We start from the raw sequence: 19,379 nt of genomic DNA, 5'->3' as shown, positions 1-19,379 counted from the left end.
TATATTACAATAAATAGAGTACGTCATTAAAATCAAGTTAGCTGGTTGTAAATTAACTCAGCCACTAGAAAATGTAAGATTTCATTCATGGCTTGTACTATATTTATATTAGATAGCACTTCTTTACATAATGTTCAGAGCATTTCCTTCAAAATATCCTCTGAAGTCAGCATCATAATACCTATTTTAAAGTCAAGTAAGCCCAGGCTCAGAGATGTCAAGCAACTTGCCTGTCACGTCACCCAGATTCTATGCATAGTCAGTCTTCTTTGTGTTTTGATTCTAAGTCAAATGAGTCCTCTTTCCTAGCATAGTAGCCTCCCCTTCACAGCAAATTGTTTCTCTCCACAGTGGAGTGTCCATATGAGTTCAAGTAGGAATGATGCACCCTCCCCAAATGGGCAAAAACTTGGAGAATAGAAAGAATGAGTGGATCATAGCCTTTCCAGGAAGCAGCCTGCTTGTCTACCTTAAGAAGAGACATAGCAACCAATTACATGGTTAATGAGAATTACTCCAGAGAAGTCTAAGGAGGAAATAGAAAGGCATAAATAACAAAAACTGATAATAATGATGATATGAGCAAAGTAATGCTCATCATTTCAGCATTTTCCTAAAGTCCTTCATTTCATTAACTGCTGATCTGATTCAGCATTTCCAGAAGAGCCACATTTGCATTTATAGATAGAATACCATCCTCTCTAGCTTGTCAGAGTGATCTTCTCACAGATTTGCATGTTGCTCTTCCAAGACTTGAGGGGAAAATGGTTGCTAACTTTATCCAGATGATGTTGTGCATCTAGACCACAGAGAAGACTGATCTGATCTACTATCTCAGCAAATATTGAGATTTTACTTGCCATGTTTAGTTAGCATCTCTTATATACCTAATTCTGTGAAAATAAGTCAGCTTTTATGAATGGAGTAGTTGAAACATTGATGGGTTTCATGGAATGGGTAAATCGATTTTTGCTTATTTGTTTAATATTTCTAAGCTTCGGATTATTCATCTATGAAACAGAAATAATTCTTCCAATTGCTGAATTGTCATGAAGAGGTAATGGGATAATAAACTGAAGTCAGCAAATACTTTGTTTAGCACAATTAGGTGCTCAATTGATGATTTGATATTTACAATTCAAAAATATTACCCTAGATACTGCAATGAACTTGGCCCTGTTTGTGTTTGTACTTTGTGTTGGTGGGGAAAGAACTGATACTTACAAAACAGAGTACATTTATTCTAAACCCCTTGTAGACATTTGTTAATCACTTGGGGTTCTCGTACAAGTTCAAAATGATGTGTTCAATGCTTTCTCTTCTATGCAGAGATCTGGAGAGGAAGACTGATGAGTGATGGGAAGGAAATACTTATGCCTTTGTTCTCTGTCCTCTCTCTAGAGCTCAGTCTTATCATATATTAATGGACAAGACATAACAGAATGATCTCTAACAACCTGTTCAATGTAACATTTCACAAATCTCAGATTTGCTCCCTACCCAGCAGAAATGTATATTCAAATATAGAGATAAAAACAAACTATGAACTATAATAAATTATTCTAGGAAGTGGCATGAGGGAGACAGACACAACAGTCTTTGAGGGCAGAAGGAGGAAAAACCACTTTTATCTGGGGGATCTGAGAGGTCATCTTAGAGAAACTGGCGTTTGACATGTGGATGGTCCAGATTTCAAACATGAAGATGAGGGTGAAAAGAACTCCAAGCTGAGAGCCATGCCTGGGTGGGCAATGACATGAAAGTATGAGAAGGAGTTGGCAAGATTTCTGCAGGGATGAAAGCATGGGGCAGATTGCTGTATTTCATATGTGGTGAGACTAGAAGCAAAGATTGTGTCCAGATTGTGTATAGATAATGGTGGTGAAATTTGAGCAGCGGATGCATGAAAAAAGAGGATACAAGTGGAATTACTGTGCTGAGTTTCCTGTGATTCTGGGGCCAGTGGGGTGGGGAGAGAAGGGCAGAGGACAAGGACATTACTGAAAAATGCCAGGACATTACTGAAAAATGACTGGCACTTTGAAGACCAGGAAGTATGTGGGGCCTGAAAGAAGACATTTCTTCAGGATTACCCCACCAACCCTTGATATTTCAAGTGAAAAAGTAACTTCAGTTATGTCATATGTTCCCATTTCCTGTGTTGTAAAAACCTGTGGGAGAAGCTGTGAAAGCTAGACTGAGTTTCCTTTTCCCCACATTGTGTGGATAAACATGGTTCTGATGAGCTTCACAGGACCTGGCCCAGCATGTGTCACTCAAGGATGACATCATCTGGGTTCCCAGCCACACATTGCTGGAAGTCAGCCCTGACCTGTATGCACATGCCTGGGGCGCTGGCTAATCTCCAGATGAAAGTCTTTCTCAAAACCCCACCTGCCACAGCAGGACCTGAAGGATTAACCATGGGAGAGTGAAAATTGGGAGGGTGCAAAAGACCAATGAAGCCTTCAGCCCCCAGCGGCAAGTCCTCTAGACGCCACCACTACAGGAGGATCCCAGGGTTTTGCACGTCTCCTGGAGTGGTCAGACAGGTTTGCCTTATTCGCTCCCTGGAGAGAGGGCTGTCTGAGGCATGACTGAGCTGTTCTTTGTCAGTTGTGCATGTCCAGGCAAAGGCACTGGACTTCATTGCCACACACAGAGGAAATCTGTCTGGTGATCTGTGCTGAGACCTTAGAAGAAGGTGCAGAGCTCTCCCTAGTGCCTTGGGGTGGTGAAAGCAGAGAAGCAGCAGTCAACATTGGGTAAATATGTTTCTAGATTTCTTCAGGGAAAAGCAAGTTTTGGGCACAGTCTCTGGAGGCAGAGTGGAGAAATAGTAGGTATCCAAAGGTTGGACAAACCTGTTTTCAAATCCTGGTTTTACCATTTGTTTCCCATGAACAAATTATTTCAATTCCCTGCCTTCTTTAAAATGAGGAAAACAACATTTCTATTTCCAGGTTGTTATATACAAAGGATTTGAAACCTAATATGAGAAAGCCACTAAGTGGAAATTTTTAGACATTTTTAACTTTTATTTTAGTTTCAGGAGTGTATTAATCTGTTCCCTTGCTGCTAATGAAGACATTCCTGAGACTGGGTAATTTATAAAGGAAAGAGGTTTAATGGACTCACAGTTCCACATGGCTGGGGAAGACTCACAGTCACGGCAGAAGGTGAATGAGGAGCAAAGTTACGTCTTACACGGCAGCAGGCAAGAGAGCATATGCAGGGTAACTGGCTCTTTACAAAACATCAAATCTTGAAAGACTTTACTATAATGAGAACAGATCAAGAAAGACCTGCCCCCATGATTCAATTACCTCCCACTGGGTCTCTCCCTTGACACATAGGAATTATTGGAGCTACAGTTCAAGATGAGATTTGGGTAGGAACACAGCCAAACCATACCAAGGGGTATATGTGAAGGTTTGTTATATAGGTAAACTGTGTGTTGCATGAGTTTGGAGTACAGATTATTGCATCACATAAATAATGAGCATAGTACCTGAGAGGTAGTTTTCAGATCCTCATCCTCTTCCCACCCTCAGGTGGTTCCCAGTGCCTATTGTTTCCTTCTTCGTGTGCATGTGTTCTCAGTGTTTAGCTCCCATTTATACATGAGAACATGTGGTTGTTAACCATTCATTGAGTTTCTTCCTTTCTCAGTCTCAGATTCCCTCTCTTCTCCCAACAATCTACTCACCCTCAAAGTCTTATCTCCCCCTAAGGGAACTCACATTTGGCTTCTTCCAGGTAGTTTGCTGTTGTGGCTTGTAGTGTGAGGCCTGTAGCCAATCTAGATATTTTACAAAGTATAGCAGGTAGATATCTGTTCTTAAGTGCTCCCAAAGGGCAGGGTTCAAATATTCTGGCAAGTCCAGGTGGTGGTATTGTTTCCATTCAGTAATAGGATATGCAGACAAGATGGGGAGCATACCATTGCAAAAAAGAGGTAGAGACTAAAACATGGAATATCTGGGGAAGAGAAAATCATTATCCCAATGATAAATCAGTGGTACAAGGGTCTCAGATTGCTGGGCAGGGCACCATCATTTGTCAGATGTTCAGGATAGGATCTTAGGATAACATATAGGGTGATCAGTGGTAGCACAGTGCATTTCCATGATGTGAACCTACATGCAAGGTAAAAAGGGAGATAATAAGATGCATTACTTGAGTTTGACACAGTTATTTTTTTTGTATGTTACCTTGTTTAATTCTAACAAACATAAAGAAATAGGTAGTACTTCTTTCATGTTATAGGTGAAAAAATGGAAGTTTTGAAAATTTAAAATACTTTCTTAAAGTCACCCTCCTGGAAAGTGGCAGTGGGACTTCAAGCCCAGTTCTGACTGACTCCAAAGTTAATGTGCCTTTTGGAGAAAATCCAAAGCAAAATCTCCTAGATTTAAGCGCTGTAGGTACCAGTCCTAACAGGATTGGCCACAGGGTGTCTTGTCAATCTCAGAAATTATACTTCATTTTACTCTAATACCCCACATTTAAGAAGGTGATTCACAAAAGTGGCTAATGAATTAGAGACCAGATTAGATCACAAAAGGAGAGCATCATTTTTGGTGTGCAAAAATCCAGAGAATATTTAAGAAAATGCCATCCATTAATAGTTGTGCATACAATGCTTCTAGTGTTCAAATATTAGAGGCAGTGGCCAAGTCCACCTATTGACAGGAAAGATGCAATGGTTATTTTTAGCTTTAGACAGATTTTATAGCTATAGGCAGATTTTCAAATGATTATTTTGAAGTATATACAAATACACACAAAAGTATATAAAACAAAAATGTTTAGCTTGCTGAAATATAGAGTGAACATCTATGAAATCTCTATCCATATCCAAACAATTGAATATTATTATCTTAATCTGTTTTCTGATGCTGCAACAGAATACCATAGAATGAGTAACTTATAAGGAAACAGGGTTTATTTGGCCCCTATTTTTGGGGACTGGGAAGTCCAAAAGCAGAGCACTGATATCTGGTAAAGGTCACTCCACAATGGAAGGTAGAACGTGGAAGGGCAAACGAACATACAAAGCAGAGACAACAGGGGCCAAACTTATTTTTTATCAGAAGCCCATTCCCTCAATAACTGAAATACTCCCACATAAATCTACAAATTCATTCATGAAGGCAGAGCCCTTATGGCCTAATTACCTCTTAAAGGTTCCACCTTTTAATATTATAAAAATGGCAATACATTTTTTTTTTTTTGAGACAGAGTTTTGCTTTGTTGCCCAGATTGGAGTGCAATGGTGCGATCTTGGCTCACTGCAACCTCTGCCTCCTGAGCTCAAGAAATTCTTTGGCCTCAGCCTCCAGAGTAGCTGGGACTACAGGTGCCCACCACCATGACTTGCTAATTTTTGTATTATTAGTAGAGACAGGGTTTCACCATGTTGGCCAGGCTGGTCTTGAACTCTTGACCTCAGGTGATTCATCTGCCTCGGCTTCCCATAGTGCTGAGATTACAGGTGTGAGCCACCGCACCCAGCTGGCAATACAATTTTAACATGAGTTTTGGGGGACATCTTTGAACCATGACAATTACCAATACCTGGAAGCCCCAAAACACCCTGTCTGCTAGCCATACTTCTATTATATTCACTTCCTTTCTTTTATTTAAAAAAAAGTTACAATTACCACTTAATTGTGCTGATACAAATAGCTCAATTTTTGGTTTTGAGCTATATATAAATGCTGTATGCAGACTTTTTAGCATGGTGTCCCATAAGCTAACTTTAAAAAAAAAAAACCATGGATTTTAGGAATTTTGGAGATAGTTATCTAGTGGGTCAGGTTACATCTCTTAGAGGAGATAGATCTAGGAGATGCTTTATGTGTTATGGAGGGTAAAAGGAGACCTAAGATCTACATGGAAATCCTGTATAATTGTGCTGGGCCCAGGGGAAAATTTATATGCCTCTCTGTCTTAGTGCTTCTTGCTCCTTTTTCACAGGTCTGAGTCACATGTTAATGCCTAGATCAGCAATAGATTGATGGAAGGTGGAGTTCTTCCATTATCAGCAGTTTTCCATAGGAGAATCTGAAGGATACTCCCAAGTTTTCGGAGTGCATGTTGCTGCCTTCTCTCTCTAATACAATGATAAGATGACAAGATTTGTTGTTAACGCATCTGTATCTGATAATAATGTTAATTTTTCCCTTGATGCTTTCATTCTTTCTTGAATGATCTCATTTCATTCTAGTTTCAGATCAGATATTATTATTACCAATTCATAAGCTGAGAAACAAAACATTGGAGTAGTTGAGTGGCTTGCTCAAGGTATTGTAAACATTCTCAGATGCAGCAATGGGATCTCCAAGGACTGCCTTGACATAAAGTGTCTGGCCTGTTGATGGCTAACTTATCTAAGACAAGCCACTAACACCTCTCATGTTCAGTTTCTTTATCTGCAAAATAGGGATGGAAAGATATAATACAAAGGAACTTGAATTTGAAGATTAACAAAAAGTATAAAAGTATATAACTTTGTGAATAGTACCCCAAAGAGTTTAATTAATGCTAGTAATAATTAACAGTAAGCTAAATAAAAACTCAGTCCTGTTTATTGATTTGTTTGTTTAGAGACTTGCTCTGTACCCCAGGTTAGAGTGCAGTGGTGCCATCTCGGCTCACTGCAACCTCCACCTCAGAGTCATGATTATCCTGCCTCAGCCTCTCGAGTAGCTGGGACTACAGATGTGCACCACCATGCCTAATTTTTGTACTTTTTTAGTAGAGATGGGTTTCACTTTATGTTAGCCAGGCTGGTCTTGACTTCAGGTGATCTGCCCACCTTGGCCTCCCAAAGTGCTGAGATTACAGGCGAGCCATTGTTCCTCGCCAGTCCTGAGTTTTTGACTATATAAGTCCTATGCCACTTTCAGTACAGAAAGAAGAGCAATCAGGTACATTTCCTTTATAAAATATTACCACTTTTTTGTAAGCCAGATTGTTGACTAAATTCCTTAATAGAGTATAACAATTGCAGTCCTTCATTATTAAAGGTCAATACTTTCTCAAATAGAGAATGTAAGTACAGTCTTTGAAAAACAAGTACTTTATGTAAGAGTTTCAATGGCCAATAATGCAGGTGATTCCATACTCATTAACCATGAGTTATCTGGCTTCAGAAGCTAGATCCACACAATTACATATTTTCAAATTTCAGTTTCAGGTGTATGCCATCATATTTAAATTCACAGAGCTTGATTTCTTTCCTAACAATGAAATAAGACAGTATTATTTAAACAGGGCTGGCATAAAGATAAAATGGAATCCAAAAAGTAACATTATCTGTCATAGAACCAGGTACATAACAAATTTGGAATGAATGTTAGTATTCTCTAAAAATGTTGGCTAACTATTTGAGAATAATGTATTAAAGTAAATGTGTACTGACAAGCCTTTAACTCAGCTTGTACTTCATACAAACACATAAAAACGTATCTAGTAAAGTCAGTGAGTTTTTGGTGCATAGTGGGAGGAGTCAGAATATCCTCCAAATCTTGCCTTAGCCTCTTACAAGCTGTGACATGTGGATCAATTCCCTATCCTTTAGAACCTCAGTTATTTTTAATTAAAAATATGGAATTCCAGCTAGCGTCAAATGCCAGTATTAAACTTATATATATTCTAATTGGATAAAAAGCCAAAACCCATCGATATGCTGCATCCAGACCCATCTCACATGCAAGGATACACAAAGACTCAAAACAAAGAGAAGGAGGAAGATTTATCAGCCAACCAGAGAGTAAAAATAAACAAATAAACAAAAAGCAGGAGATGCAATTCTTGCCTCTGATAAAGTAGACTTTAAAGCAACAAAGATCAAAAGAGGCAAAGAAGGACATTACATAATGGCAGAAGGATCAATGTAACAAGAAGAGCTAATGATTCTATAGATCAACGAGACAGAAAATTAACAAGGACATCCAGGACTTGAACTCAGACCCGGAACAAGTAAACTTAATAAACATTTACAGAACTCTCCACTTCAAATACATAAAACATACATCACCACCTCACACCTATTCCATAAGTGACTATATAATTGGAAGTAAATCACTCCTCAGTAATCGCATAGCATTTCATAGGTTTAAATGAAATATTGGTTGGCTGCTCGTTTGTTATTTTCTTCCCTTATTCCTTCCTGTCGACATCAAGTATAATTATTGGTATAAAAGAGGTTTTCAATACCCATTACTAAACTGCATTCTAGCCTGGGCAAGAAAGCGATACTTCCATTCTCTCTCTCTCTTTCTCTTCCTTTTTCTTCCTCTTCGTCATTCTTTTTTTCTTTCTTTCTTTCTAAAAAAAAAAAAAAAAAAAAAAGGCTTGGATAAAATGCCACACCTCACAGGGATATGACTTCCTGAGTAGCCAACAAAGGAGCTGGCTGACGCAACCTGGAATTATGGAGGAGTGAACTCCCTGTGGGGTAAAAAAAAAAAAAAAAGTATGGAATTAATGATATTTGCCTCAGAAAAGACCTCAACAAATGGTAACTGCAGTTGTTATTTTGGATATCCATGTGTTTTCTTCCCTAAACAAACCTTTAAGAAACACAGTTAAAAAGTTTACCACATCACATTCCCACATATGGAACTTCCTATGTGTAACTTTGCTATGGTACTTTAAATATTGACTCTTAGATCGTATGACCAAATGTGAAATTGGATAGGGATTCCCGTGTGGCATAAATAAGCATATTAATATGGGGCAAAATTTTGGACACTGATTTCAGAAAGATAACTCTTTTTCTTGATTAATGCAATTTTTCTGCAATGTGCTTTAGAAGACAATGGAAAGTTGCACGTATACATGTAATTTGGGGTGAGGGGGCTTAGAAGGCTGGGGTAAATGTTTTATATCACACATTCATTGAAATTTTTTTTGTAAAAACCTTTGCAACTTCATAAGAGATAGTATTCATTACCCCACTTTTTGTCCTTTCAACCAGAGAAGAAAATTAAGATATCCCCAAACAAGGTGAAATTTCAGCTTTGATGCCTCGGTTCATGCTTCTGTCTATGCAGAATACTCCAGGTAAAATTTTGCCCCTGGAAAAGTCATACTAGGTCTTCAAGGTTCAGCTCAAATTCCACTTTTCAGATGAAGACAGTCTACTGTCCTTCCCTTGAGGGAGAAATAATTTCTTGAAATTCAGTACATTGAAGTGAACTTAATTCTATTGGCAATCATGTAGTTGTAGAACTATGTTTATATGCAGGTTTTCACTCCATGGTAAGAAACTTTTGAGGAGAGGGACAGTATCCCATTTATCTTCTTCCCTTCTTAGTGATGAACATAAAGGTACTTGCTCGCTTTTATTGAATCAGTCAGTCAATCAATCAATGAAGAGATAAATAAAATGTTTTGGAGGGAAATTAATGTCAGTGACTCATCATATCTTAAATTAGAAGGGCAAGGCAAGGTTATAAATTATCAGTTCTAATAGTCAAACAGAGTTAGTGTAAGGACCAAGAAGTGATATATGGGGGAGATTTAATGGGATGGATGATATAGGTACTTAATCCAAGGACACACGGGAAGTCATAGATGCAGTAATGGAAAGATTATTATTTTAGTAGAGCCTAAAAGAAGGCCTACCAGATTATACTCATCTCTTTCATATAGGTGGAATGCATTTAATAAATTATTAATCTTACAGAAAGTATTATTTCCATAAAACCGTGAATGGGTTGTATAAATAACTGAGAACAGTTTATATATGAAAAGAACATGTATGACCAGCTGTTTTGGGAAACCTGAAAACCTCCACATGTTACTCCCATTTAAATAATTTGAGAAAAAATTCCATCAAAAGACATATGGTTCTATAACAGCAGGTATTTTAAGTTCAAAGTGTTAGTTAATCTCCCTAAAGACTTTAGGCTTTTACAATTTTAATCTATGCCACCTATCCTGGTCAAATAATAATTTAACATTACAGTGCATTTGGTGGTGTCCTGAAAATTAAGATGCACAGCTTCTGATTATTCACATTATTGCTTATTAAATTGAGTGTTCTTGGGATCAAATGCTCTTGCTATCAAAAATCATTTGTGAGCTTCTTTTTCAAGTGTCTTTTTTTCTCTTTCTTTCCATTTTGGTAACTATTTTTCTCCTCTACTTCTAAGTGATGTAGTGTGATTAATAATAAAACTTTGGCTTACCACAAGGAGAAGTAATAATAAATGTAAAATTCATATATGTGTTTCCATCTAAACGAAGGTGTTATACAAGTATAGAAAATGATTGTGATCACTGGATTATGGAGCTTGGCACACTAACCTGCTGAATTTGCAGTAAGGAAGCTATGAAGTGAACAAGGTGAACATTTCATTTTTTTGAGCGAAAGTAGAAGTAGTACCTATTGAAGAAGCTAATTTTCTGTCTATAGATTTCAATTAAATCCACTGTTTAGTAGATTTAACAAATCTTCAGAGGTTCTCTACAGATAGGTATAAAATGAATTTGGGTCTTAAGTTTTGCATTGCTCTTTCTGGCGGCTTTGTTTTTCCCACTGCGCAAGTTCTCTCAATGTATATTTCATTCTTTTACATTCAGGATATACATATTTTTTATTTTGAGACAGAGTCTTGTTCTGTCAAGCAGCCTGGAGTGCAGTGGTACAATATTGGCTCACTGCAACCTCTGCCTTTCATGTTCAAGAAATTCTTGTCTCTGTCTCTCAAGTGGCTGGAACTACGGGTGCCTGCCATCACACTTGGCTAATTTTTGTATTTTTAGTAAAGATGGGCTTTCACCATTTTGGCCAGGTTGGTCTCCAACTCCTGACTTCAGGTGATTTGCCCACCTCCAGGTGATTTGCCCACCTCAGCCTCCCAAAGTGCTGGGAGTACAGGCGTAGGTCATTGCACCCAGCCTTGTTCAGTACATTTTTTAGTTTTCTTTCTGGGTTGCAGCCAATTCACTCAGGCAAACAGAACCAGGAAGACCCCTGTCCATCCAGTGACTTGAGAATAATGGACTATGCCTCAATTTCTCTTTCTCTGAGCTTTTTTCTGGTGTATTTACCTTTATCACCTAGCCTTAAACTGGTGGGGACTTTTGCTCTGGGATTTTTATCCTATTTTGACACGGTCTTTTTTTTGGGATAATGCTCTACTTACTCATTATGCATCAAAAGTGAATTCAAATAAGACATTTCTGCAGAGTTTTCTACACAAAATATGGATTTGGGACCAGTTTCATAACTGCTCACATCGTTTTGTTCATTAATAAACTAAATGTTTATTGATCAGCTACCACATGAAAGATACTTCCTTAAGGTACTGAGAATACACTAGCGGATAAGAAAGTCACTGTCTTAGTTGCAGACCCCAGATGTTGAGATAGGGGCCTTTAGTTGTGATAACCATTACAGTGGAAATGCAAAGAGAAAAATAAATTGAAGGAACAAAAGAAACAGTTAATATTTATTGAAAATAGCATTTTTTTCAGTGCAAATGAGAATAAGACACTACGTTAGTAAACAATAGGCCGGGCATGGTGGCTCATGCCTATAATCCCAACACTTTGGGAGGCCAAGGCAGGTGGATCACCTGAGGTGAGGAGTTCGATACTAGCCTGGTCAACAAGGTGAAACCTCGTCTTTACTAAAAATAGAAAAATTAGCTGAGCATGGTGGTAGGTCCTTGTAGTCCCAGCTACTCAGGCGACTGAGGCAGGAGAATTGCTTGAACCTAGGAGGTAGAGTTTGTAGTGACCCAAGATCGTACCACTACACTGCAGCCTGGGTGACAGAGTAAGACTCTGTCTCAAAAAAAAAAAAAAAAAAAGCAAGAAAATAGTAAACAACAACAAAAAAAGGAATTGGATAAATTATATTTCCAAAAACAAATATGGCCTTGTTTCTGTGTAAATCTCAAACTATGCACCTCCAAAAATCTCAGTCTTCTTTCTTCTTTGCGTTGCCCTGCACTTCTCCTTGTTCCTTTACAAACTTCTCTTATTGACTTCTCCGTATTCCCTTGTATGGTTTTTAGTGTACTTCTCCATATTCCCCTGTCTCTCCTACACCTTTCTTTCTGCTTCAACTTACCCCCCAGGTTATCTTCTTGGATAGGTTATACTTCTCCTTCAACTTTATTCTCTTATTAATTGTCTTTTCCATTTCTCTCTTCTCCAGATTTTGATAGTTCTCACTTCAAATATAGTTCGTAAGATAATTCAAACATAGTATATCACATTAGGCTCACAATTATCTGATCAATTTTGGCACTTATGAGGTAGAATGTAAACTATTTAATATTCCATTAGATCTTCACAATTTGTTTACTTCTGCAAGTTTAGACTCAATTTTCATTCACACCTCCTGCCCCAGAAAGAGTCTATCCTAAATTACCCGTAAATCTCCTTACCATTATCTGATTGAATCATGCCAATTGCATCATAGTTTTCATATCCTTCCTTTCTTTATACATGATATCTTGTTCTGTAGAATGCCTTAACCATTTTCTCCAGAGATTTCTCCTTTAAGACTCATCTCAAAGATTATCTCCAATATAAAACTTTCTCTAATAATTCTTGTTATAATTATTAGCTCTTTTCTTTTATCCACCCAGTTTATGCTTCTCTGCTGCCTAATGAATTTTAATAGCTCCTGCTAACTTGCTTACATTTCCCTTGATATTTGATATCTAAGTTCATTATTCTGCTTCTGTCTGGAAGAATCTATCTCCACCCTTTATACCTCTAAAGGACATCAAATACTCCTTCTAGATTCTAGCATCAGCTTCTTTTTGACACTTTTGCTGATCTTCTCACTAACTGAGATCAAATTAGTTCTTCTTGTATTCTATGTGAATTATATGCTTACATTATAGATGGTTTGAACTTCTATCTTGTATCTGTTACATCTTGGAAAACCTACATTTATCTATCTGTATCTCCTACTATAAGGCCATAAGGATCCTGAAGGAAGTACTATGTATTATACATGTATACATTTACTTATATATGTGTGTGTGTGTGTGTGTGTGTGTGTGTGTGTGTTTGAACATTTAGCGTGTGCCAGGCACTGTGCTAAGAGCTAAATTACAAGCTGGACAAAACAAACACATTTCTTCATTTCATTATGCTTTATAGTCTGCTAGAAGATGAACTAGGAACATAATTCTGATGAGTATTACAAATAGGTTAAGGGTATACAAAGAGATATATCAGGGTGGCTTAGCCTATTTGGGGCACAGTGAACCTGATTGAGAAAATAAGTCTGCAGAATATCAGTTGTTTTCTGAGCATGAAAGTCTGAATTCGTAATTTCTTAGGTGGATAAGTTTTAGAGGATGGCAATGTACAGGGTATTACTGTAGTCATAGTAAGGATAGCTTACCTAATCTAACCCACTGCCTGAAACATGGAATATGAGCAGTAAGTAGGAATCAAAACAACTTACAGTATGAAATTTTTTCACACTTGTTATTATCCTCTCATCAGTAGATTTTACCTAATTCTAAGGCTGACATTTGTTTGGCATGAAGGTCTACTTCATCATATATAAAATTTCATTCACTGATTTCAATGGATGTTTTGATTTTTATTAAGGAAGCATATTTGTTATATCTTGTATTATACCTTGAATGAATTATTCTTCTACTTGAGTATCTAAGGCTGACAAAAATCTTGGAGCAAGAGGCAGAGAGGGTGTGGATAGTGGGGTGAAACGTGTTCATTCCCTGATTTAGTATATTATCTTTTTTTTTTTTTTTTTGCCTGTGTCTAGTATATACTTTTTATAAACATGGGAGATTAAACATCCTTATCTTCTGCTATAAGGCTGGAAAATGAGTCTTGAGAAAATTAATGAAAGGGCAGACTAGTGGATAAGCAAAATCTTGGACACAAAATATAGGTTTCCAGGAGACTCCTGTGAGGGAGACAAAGCCTAGTGGCTAACAATGGCCTATGTACTTGGATGGTGAGGCTAGAGCCTTAGCTATAAGAAGAATATTGCAAGAATTCCTTCCTTTTTAAGTCCCAAGATCTGTTGATAAGCTTTGGCAACAATGGCTATACAATGAAATTTGGAGCCTGGTTAGGAGGAGAGTGTTTCAAGGACCAAGTCTGTTTGTTTCCAGGTTGGGGTCTCAAAGAGGAGGATGAGAGTCTGGCCAGCCCTTACTCACCATGTACATTTACCCCATTACAGTGGCTTGCATGGCACATGAAGGACAGGGGCAGGTTCTGCTTCTGTCCACCTTCTATTCCCTGGCTCTTGATAGGTGAACAATGATATGTATTCAATGGATAAATAAATGCATGTGAAAAATAGCAACACTAACTCTCATTGAAGGGAAATATGAAATATATAATGACTTTGTGATAAGAAATCAGAAAAGTATAATATTTATTTTTGGCCCTTAACATTGACTCAAGCTATAATCTACTATGTCATCTTAAATAAGCTACTTGGTCTCATTAAATCTGGTATGTATGTCAGTAGAAGTGATTCAACCTCTTGTAACTCAAGAAGAGACTTACCATAGTTAGCACAGCTCCATTTCTGAGGTTGACTCACTTCTGAGTGAGTTTAAACAAATTATTTCACTTTTCTAATAATTGATTTTCATATAAAAATGAAGAGGTTTAACTAGATAACCTCTTAGGTTCCTTTTAGCTCTGAAGGTTTAAAAAAAAAAAAACCATAAAATTAAGAGCTCCTAAATCTGATAACTTCAGCAAAGCTGCTGAATACAAAATCAATGTACACAAATCAGTAGAATTTCTATACACTAAAAATGTCCAAGCTGAGAGCCAAGTCAAGAATGCAATTCCATTCACAATAGCCACAAAAAAATAAAATATCTATGAATACAGCTAATCAGGGAAGTGAAAGATCTCTACAATGATAATGACGAAACACTGTTGAAAGAAAACAGAGATGACACAAATAAATGGAAAAACATTCCATGCTCAATGATAGAAAGAGTCAATATTGTCAAAACGGCCGTACTACCCAAAGCAATTTATAGGCTCAATACTCTTCCTATCAAACTACCAATGATTATTTACAGATTTAGAAAAATAAAAAACTATTCTAAAATTTGTATGAAACCAAAAGAGCCCATATAGACAAAGTATTCCTAAGCAAAAAGAACAAAGCCAGAGCCATCACATTACCCAACTTTGAATTATGTTATAAGGCTACTTTAACCAAAACAGCATAGTATTGGTTAAAAACCAGATACATAGACCAATGTGACAAGTTAGAGAACCAAGAAATAAAGCCACACACTTACAACCATTTGATCTGCAACGGAGTCAATAAAATCAAGCAATGGGGAGGTGACACCCTATTCAACAAATGGTGCTGGGATAACTGGCTAACCATATACAGAAGATTGAAACTGGGCCTTTTCCTTTCATCAAAAATCAGCTAAAGATGGATTAAAGATTTAAAAGCAAAATCTCAAACTAAAAAAACCCTAGAAAAAAACCTGGGAAATACCATTTTAGACATAGGCCCTGACAAAGATTTTATGACAAAAACTCCAAAAGCAATTTCATCAACAACAAAAATTGACAAGTGGGACCTAATTAAACAAAAGTGCTTTTGGACAACAAAATAAACTACCAACAAGGTAAATAGACAACCTACAGAATAGGAGAAAATATTTGCAAACTGTGCTTCCAACAATGGTCTAATATGCAATATCTGTAAGGAGCTTCAGCAAATTAACAAAAATAAACAACCCTATTTAAAAATGGGCAAAAGACATGAACAGACATTTCTCAAAAGAAGAAACACAAGTGGACAAACATATTTTTAAAAAGCTCAATATCACACATCATTAGAGAAATGCAAATTAAAACCACAGTGAGATACCATTTAACACCAGTCAGATTGGCTACTATTAAAAAAAAAAAAAAGATGGTGGCAAGATTACAAAGAAAGAGGAATGTTTATACACTGCTGGTGGAAGTGTAAATTTCTCAAAGAAAATACCATTGACCCAGCCATCCCAGTATTGAGTATATACCAGAAGGAAAATAGATAATTCTGCCAAAAGGACACATGTATGCACATGTTCATTGCAGCACAATTCACAATGGCAAAGACATGGAATCAACCTAAATGCCCATCAATCATAGACTGGATAAAGAAAATGTGGCACATATACCAGGGAATACTATGCAGCCATAAAAAAGAATGAGATCACATTTCTTGCAGTGAGATGGATAGAGCTGGAAGCTATTATTCTAAGTAAATTGATTCAGGAACAGAAAACCAAATACCACATATTCCACTTACAAGTAGGAGCTAAACATTGAGTACACATAGATACCAGGAAGGGAACAATAGAAACCAGGACCTACTTGAGGGTAAAGGGTCATCTTGAGAAAACTACCTATCTGTTACTGTGCTTATTACCTGGCTGACTACATAATCTGGACACCAAAATCTCTGACACACAATTTACCCATGTAACAAAAATGTCCATGTACCACCTGAACCTAACATAAAAGTTGGAAAGAAAAAAAAATCTATTGTCTATTGTCTATATGTACCAGAAGGTTTTAAGTCATATATAATTGATTAAATTCTAATTTATTAATAGAAAGTATTTCTTTTACATTTAAATGTAAACCATAATGTACAGTATGATTTTGTTGATAACTTTTAAGTCTATTTTAAGCATTTGTAGATGTTCACTTTCAGGTATAGAGGACAGCCCTATCTGAATCGTGTTCAGGACTTCTTTCGTAGTCTTCTATTTATTAAGCTCTGAGCCTCTTTTACGCCTCAAGCTCTCTGTGTACCTAGTTGTTCTATGTCAAATTGATGTGTGTTTTTAAAATTAGGTATAAAAAAGTTGGACAAGTTACAAAGCAATAGCAGTCTCTTTCCCTTTGTAGATGTTTGAAATTCACCTTCTATATGGTCTTTAGTCATATGACTTTGTTTTATTTGATTTATATTACACACCATAGGAAAGGAAATAGAGCCAACTTGCTAAATACTTTCATTCAGTACTCTCAGCAAACCATTTGTAAGTATTTGCTGTGGACCTACAGTGTCCAGGTAACAATTATAGGTTTTTGTATGCTGGAGCTGAGATCCATCCGTAATTTTTAGGAATTTTGTCATCTGATTGTTAAACACAACCTTTATTTAAAAGCAAATTATATAAACTTACAGATAAATAAATTATATTAAAATAAAATAACAGATACTCAAAACTCATCACTTTCTAAATAATTATATTACATGCATCATTATACATGTTCTTTAGATAGTTTAAGTTATTGTGTCTGTATGATGAAATGCCATACATGTGCACTACTGGGCATCTTTTTTCAACTCTGTGCTTACTGGCATCATGTTGGTCCCTTAATATTGGCCAAGGAGGGAATATTAGCACCACAGAAATCAGTAAATGCTACAAATCATTCCCCTTCCTCCCCTCCAGCCTATTTGTAAACATTTATCAGCACATCACTGCTTCTAGGTGCTACTTAGAGTCAAGAAGTAGCTGTGGCATTCAGGAAATCCAGTCTTTGGTATAAGCAGGGTCAAAGAAAGAGGATCAGGGCTTTGAATGCTCATGCAGATTTATAATTAAAAGGTAATGGGCAAGATAATTAAAAGGTAACTGAGGGAAACACCGTGTATTTTGGGCCGAGTATTGTTATTATATTCAATACATACTTTACCAGCTAGGATATAGTATAAAGCAGATTTTGCATATTCTGAATGCAATGAAAATACATTGGCCAAAGCTTATAGTTGTTTAAATGAACTTTGTTAAAAAGCAAATAGCTGCTCTGTCTTTGTTATTAAAATACATGTATACACACACACACACACACACACACACACACACACACGTGCGTAGTTTTATAGAACATCTAGGATTTAGCTGTAAAATCTGTCTCCCAACTTTTATTTAGATAAGTTTAATACAAGTGTTTGGCAATTTACCTTTAAGACTCTTGAGTAAAGGCTTAGTGGCTATTAAAGAACACTCTGGGATTATAAATCGTCCGTCATTTATGGGAATCGAAACAGCATTTAATGAGTATCAACAATGTCCAGACAACTTGTTTGACAGTTAATATAGACGATTTCTTGCCTTCAGCACTTTATAAGGGGGAATGATTAGGAAATAGAGAGAAATAATATCTAGCTGACCCTTGAACAGTGTGGAGAGTGAGGAGTGCCAACTCATGCACAGAAAGGTAGAGGGTAGGTGGAGGGAGAGGATTAGAAAAAATAACCAATAGGTATGAGGCTTAATATCTGGGTGATGACATAATCTGTACAACAAATCCCCATGACACAGTTTACCTGTGTAACAAACCTATACTTGTACCCCTGAACTTAAAGGTAAAACAAAGAAAATCCAAGAATAATTAATTTTGACTCCCCCTGAATTTAGCAACAAATAGCCTACTGTTGACTGGAAGCCTTATCAATAACATACACAGTCGACTAACACATATTTTTATGTCATATGTATTACATACTATATTCTTACAATTATGTAAGTTAGACAAAAGAAATGTTATTAAGAAAATTGTGTCATCACTTCAGCAACACATATACTAAAATGAGTAAAATACAGAGATGAGCATGGTCCTTGCACAAGGATGAAACACAAATTCTTGAAATATTCCATATTTTTGTCTGCCTGTATCAAAATATCACATTTGCCACTAAATAAGCACATCTATTATATATGCATATAAAACTTTTAAAAATTAGAAAAAATAAGGAAGCAAAAATATATTTAGTGTTCATTAAATGGAATCGGATCATCATAAAGGTCTTCATCCTCTTTATCTTCAAATTGAATTGGCTGAGGAGAAGGAGGAAAAAATGGTGTTGGTCTTGCTGTCTCAGGAGTGGCAGAGACAGAAGAGATGGAGGAGGTGGAAGGAGAGGCAGGAGAGGCAGGCATCCTTGGTATAAGTTTTATTTTTAAAAATCCACATATAAGTAAACCTGTGCAGTTTAAGCCTGCATTGTTCAAGGGTCAACTGAATACTGAACACATAAAATACACTGCCCATTGCTTATCTTCAATCTAATGATATTATTTATTCTCATTTGATAGTAAAGAAATAAAGGCTCCAAAAATTTGAGACATTTACGTGATAACATTTCAAATAATTGGCAGAGCCAAGATTTTCAAAACAGATCTGTATCTATGATACTTTTATTCAACAGACTTTTCTTGGATGTTAGGCCAGTCCACTAAGTTCATAAGAAACATAATCATCATGGTCTTCAGAGTTCAGTGTGAGCATCCTGCAGTAGTCTGATTTAAGACTTAATGGGCAAGTAGGAATTAGGCAGGTAGAATGGAATGGAGCGGCTG

At 36.7% G+C, this 19,379-nt stretch overlaps 1 non-coding gene across 1 annotated transcript; it reads left to right on the top strand.

The window, feature by feature from the left end:
* The first annotated feature begins 18,577 nt into the window (after positions 1-18,577).
* Positions 18,578-18,683, top strand: LOC135269775 (U6 spliceosomal RNA). Its single transcript, XR_010338034.1, has one exon. It is a non-coding gene; the product is annotated as a U6 spliceosomal RNA (small nuclear RNA).
* Positions 18,684-19,379: the final 696 nt, after the last annotated feature.

This window comes from Aotus nancymaae, unplaced genomic scaffold (assembly GCF_030222135.1).
Source record: "Aotus nancymaae isolate 86718 unplaced genomic scaffold, 86718_ANA_hifiasm-v0.15.2.pri h1tg000057l, whole genome shotgun sequence".
Classification (NCBI taxonomy): domain Eukaryota; kingdom Metazoa; phylum Chordata; class Mammalia; order Primates; family Aotidae; genus Aotus; species Aotus nancymaae.
Note: the sequence above shows the minus strand (reverse complement) of the source record. Positions and strands in the feature narration are given on the sequence as shown.